The following is a 5,218-nucleotide window of genomic DNA, read 5'->3' as shown; positions in this document are numbered from 1 at the left end:
TCTGCTTTGCCTCCTCCCTCTCCTAACTATGAGCTGGCTCAGCATCGGAACCAGTCAGGGTCAGTCACGCCCCCACAAATGCCGACAGACCTGTTTCATTCAAATTGAGGCCCACTGCCGAATTTGGCTCTGGCTTCCCACCAACATCATTGGGCGAGCGTTGCGATCACACAACCCCGTTTCGCGCCAGAAACTGGCACAAGTTGAGCTTCTCCCTCACGTCCTTGCCTGTGGCTTACATCTAATTCTGCTCAGCGGATTTAATAGGGAACCATGGACCAGCTACGGAATCCAAGTCGTCATATTGCAACCTTTCATAGGGCTGGGAGTACTCCTCGGTTACAAGTTGATAGCTTCTGAGGTCCACTCAGACCTTCAGAGCAGTGCAGATCTCTAGCTTTCTGGTCACTGCTGTGTCCACCCCTCTTCTTGCTGCTGCAAAAGTCAAATCAATGGAAGGAAGGAGGAGAAGAGTGATGCAGTACTTAAATCAGTATTCAACTCTGTGCTTGGAACTCATTAGTTTCTGATGCATGAAGCCTCCTCAGTATGAAAGGGAGTGCTGAGTGCTTTGAAGTGTTGCTGCTCAATGGCACTCTCTTTTTATGCATTCTCGCCTCTCGGCCTTTTGGCTAAGATCAAGTGCAGTATCTGTTGATTGGGCATTCTTTTGCAAATTGACTGATTGCAGAAACTAGTTTTTCCAGTTTTGCTGGCTCTGGCCTTCGGCTTGCACCAAGCGCCAATTGGAGAAAGAGGAAAATCTGCATGCCAAGGGACGGGCCCAGAGGCCCCCCAAGGTGCCGGACTGGCACCACAACAGATTGAAGGCTTCGGCCAAAATACACATCGAAAGGAGGAATCTGCCACCCGGATGGCGGCCAACCGGGCGGCGAACCAGGGCGTCCGAAACACCATCCGAGTGACGGTGAAGAAAGTGGAAGGACAGGCAACGATCAACCAGGACCTGTTCGTGAAGAAAATCTTGCTTGGAACATGCGGCATGAAAGTCGCCGACATCTTCGCCTTGCAGGACCTCCCGAAGAGAGGTTACTTCGACGTGACCTTCAGAACCGTCACCCTCTGCCTGAAGTTCCTGAAGGGTTTGAAGGAGGCGAGTGAACTGCTGCGGTCAGTGTTGACTTGGGAACCACTGTTCACCCTCCCGTCGCAGAGAAGACACACTATCACAGTGCAGATGTACAACCCCCACATCCCGGTCATTGATGTGCTGACTTTCCTCGCCAGGTATGTCGATGGGGCAGGAAACAGCAGCGACTTGAAAGACTTGCACGGGATATGGACCAGCAAGCGCCAGATCCAGATCACCATGAAGGTGCAAGAACGAAGGCCACCAGACAAAGGACTGTAAGGAGACCAAGTGCTGCAACCTCTGTGGTCTGGCTGGGCACCTTTACAAAAACTGCCCCAAGCGCAACTTCAGATATGCGCAGGCAGCAAAGAACATTGCACCAGAGGAGGAGGAAGCTGAGGAACACAACGCTCCAGAGGAGAGGCACACCCTCCCTCCGACCAACGCCCCCGTGGACTCGGAACAAGTTGGCAAGGAAGAGAAGCCTGCTACGGCGAGCTGCGAGACACCAGCAGCCAGCAGCGAAGCTCTCCCCCAACGCACCGAGTCCAGCAACGAGGAGACAGCAGACGATGAAGCGGGATGGGAGACCGTCAAGAAAAAGGCCTGCAAGCGTAAGACGAACAGGCGAGCAAGGGCCCGTGCGGAAACGACAGAGAAGAGGCGGCTAGCACCCTCGACAGACAGCAGCGGCGGCAGCTCGACTGATGAGGAAAGGTGAGAAAAAGCCTCTCACCACCGACACCAAAACAAGAGGCAATACGCCAACCCTCAGCCACAGGCGACCGGGAGCAGTGAAGCGACCAGCACAGCCCTGCTCCAGGAACCAGGGAGCAGCGAAGCACCCAACGCACACGAGCTCCGGAACACCGAGAGCGAAGAAGCGACCAACGCAGACCAGCTCCGGGATAACGGGAGCAGCGAAGTGCCCAGCACACCCCACCTCCGGAATACCGGGAGCGACGCAGCGATCGAAGCACCCAGCTCGAGACCGCTGCGACTGAGGAAAAGAGGGAACCACCAACACCAGGCGAGGACAGTGCAGAGGACATATCGGACTTAATGACAGAACTGCAGCAGTCCCCTGGTCGAAACACCCCCACGGCAGAGGACGATGACCACGCCAGCCCAGGTGCAGTCGACTTTCATCGTAATAACTTACGCATGCTGGAACTGGCCATTGAGCAGATCTCGGCCCTAAAGGTCGATTTATCTGAAGTGTAATGTTTGTAACTGTAAAAAATAGTTTAAAATGGATTTAAAAATTACTACTATTAACGTGCGTAGCGTAAAATCTACTACGCGATGTGTTTCCACCTTGGGTACCTCGCCAAGGTCAAAGCGGACCTGCTGTTCTTGCAGGAGTGCGGGCTGCCGCACTTCAGCAGTTACCGGCAGTGGTCACGATGGTGGGCCCATGGACCATCCATATGGTCAGGAGGCAACGACAGCCGGGCTTCCGGCCTGGGCATTCTGCTGCAGGGAGGCCACTTCACCATCACCGAAGTTAAGGAGGTGGTGGGCAGCCGCCTCCTCGTAGCAGACGTAATGTACAAAAACTCCCCTCTCAGGTTGATTAATGTTTATGCCCCAGCTCTCAAGAACAAGAGGCTGGCCCTCTTCCAGCAGCTCCCACTGCTACTGGCAACGTCCAGGCCGATCATTCTGGGCGGTGACTTCAACCGCATCATCGATGCGGCTGGACGATCCAGCAGAGCCGACAGCAAACTGGACGCCACGTCCAAACTCCTGATGGATGTGGTAAAAGATGCCAAACTGTGCGACGTCTTCAGCAACCCTGCAGACGGAGCACCGCTCAGATACACCTGGTCGAGACCAGACGGGTCCGTCCGTTCCAGAATAGACTTCCTGTTTGTGTCCCACACGCTCAAGGTCAGATCCACCGACGTCACGCCGGTGTTCTTCTCTGACCACTGCCTCCTACTGGCCGACTGTCGCCCACAGGAAAACCAGAAAGTTGGCAGAGGGATATGGAAGCTGAATGTGAAACTGTTGACTCCGGAAAACGTTGAGGAACTCAAGAGGGATTACAAAGGTTGGAGAACCGTAAAACCCCTCTGAGATTCCCCGATGCACTGGTGGGAAACAATCAAGATGAACATCAAGAGGTTCTTCATCCTCAAAAGTGTTCAGGAGGTGAGAGGGAGACAGAGGGAATTGTCCCAACTCCAGACAAGTATGCAAAACCTGCTCCTGCTGCAGTCGATGGGGGTCGATGTTGCGGAGGAACTCGAAGAGGTGAAGGGCCAGCAAGCTTCACTCTTTGCCTCAGAGTCCTCCAAGATCATCTTCCGCTCCAGAGTCCGCTCCGTCGAGCAGGATGAGACGTGTTCGCGTTTCTTCTTCCAAAAGGTACACAGGGGGAGCTCTGTGATCACCAGCCTAAAGGAAGAAGACGGTTCTGTGATGTCTTCGCAGCCTGACATGCAGAGGATCAGCAAATCCTTCTATGCCGGGCTGTATGACGTCAAGCCCACAGACCGCGCAGCCTCCCTGTCTTTCCTTTCGTCTATTTCGGACGTCTTAGACGACAGCAAGTGGGAGAGTCTAGACCACCCGCTAACTCTGGACGAGCTGACAAAGGCCGTCCGGTCCTTTGAGACGAATAAAACTCCCGGAAGCGATGGCTTACCGGCCGAGTTGTACTCGGCTCTGTGATAGGCCAAGACCTGCTGGAACTGTACGGAGGTATGCTTCTGGCCAGCAGCATGTCAGAATCGATGAGGAAAGGCATTATCACTCTCATCTACAAGCAGAAGGGGGAGAGGGAGGAAATCAAAAACTGGCGGCCCATTTCGCTGCTAAATGTGGACTACAAGATCCTGTCAAAGGTCATCGCCAACAGGGTCAAGTCTGCTCTTGAGTTGGTGATTCACCCGGACCAGACCTGCGCTGTCCCAGGCAGGAAGATCTCTGATAGCCTCGTGCTACTCAGGGATACGATCGCCTACGTGTGGGACAGGAGGGTGGACACCTGCTTAATCAGCTTAGACCAGGAGAAAGCCTTTGACAGGATATCGCACACGTACCTGATGGACATGCTCTCCAAAATGGGGTTTGGGGAGGGTATTCGCAATTGGGTCCAACTGCTCTACACAGACATCAGTAGTGCAGTTCAAATCAACGGGTGGGAAACTCAAAGCTTTCCAATCAGATCTGGAGTCAGGCAAGGCTGTCCCCTCTCCTCTGTCTTGTTTGTGTGTTGTATCGAGCCCTTTGCCCAGTCCATCAGGAAGGATGCGGGCATTAGAGGGGTGACGATTCCAGGCAGCGGAGGCGCTCAGGTCAAGGCCTCCCTGTACATGGACGACGTCGCCGTCTTTTGCTCGGATCCGCAGTTGGTCCGCAGATTGCGAGCAATCTGCGAACAGTTTGAACTGGCCTCGGGAGCAAAGATCAATCGCAGCAAGAGCGAGGCCATGCTCTTTGGCAATTGGGCCGACCGAGCCTCCATTCCCTTCACCGTCAAGCCAGATTTCCTGAAGGTGTTGGGAATATGGTTCGGAACATGCGGCAAAAACTGGGAAGAGCGTATCGCCAAAACTGGGATGGTGGAAGCTGCGCTCCCTCTCCATGGCAGGAAAGAACCTGGTCATCAGGAGTGAGGTGCTCTCGGGGTTGATACACATGGCACAGGTCTGGCCCATCTCTCGCTCCTGTGCCACGGCAGTTACCCGGGCCGTCTTCCACTTTGTCTGGAGGTCCAAAATGGAACGTGTCCGCAGAGACACAATGTACAAATCTCTGGACAGTGGAGGAAAGGATGTTCCGAACATGGCCCTCTCCTGATGGCCACCTTTGTGTGTGGCTGCATCAAGCTGTGCACAGACACCTGGTACGCAAACACCAAATGTCACTACGTGCTGAGGTTCTACCTGTCCCCGGTGTTGCGAAGGATGGGCCTGGCCACGCTGCCGCGAAACGCCCCCACCAGTTGGACCATGCCTGCCCACCTATCCTTCGTGGAAAAGTTTTTCACAAAAAATCCCTTTGACCACAAGGCCATAAAACAGTGGTCAGCACATAACGTCCTGGACGCCCCACGAAAGGAGCGGGTGGACCCTGTCGGGTGGTTCCCTGAGCGGACTGTCGAACTCGTTTGGC

The 5,218-nt window shown here is 54.4% G+C and overlaps 1 pseudogene; it reads left to right on the top strand.

Moving 5' to 3' along the window:
• The first annotated feature begins 612 nt into the window (after nt 1–612).
• On the top strand, nt 613–748 carry LOC139275424 (U2 spliceosomal RNA; annotated as a pseudogene).
• Nucleotides 749–5,218: the final 4,470 nt, after the last annotated feature.

Source organism: Pristiophorus japonicus, chromosome 10, assembly GCF_044704955.1.
Source record: "Pristiophorus japonicus isolate sPriJap1 chromosome 10, sPriJap1.hap1, whole genome shotgun sequence".
Classification (NCBI taxonomy): Eukaryota; Metazoa; Chordata; class Chondrichthyes; family Pristiophoridae; genus Pristiophorus; species Pristiophorus japonicus.
This window is presented reverse-complemented; position numbering and strand designations above follow the sequence as displayed.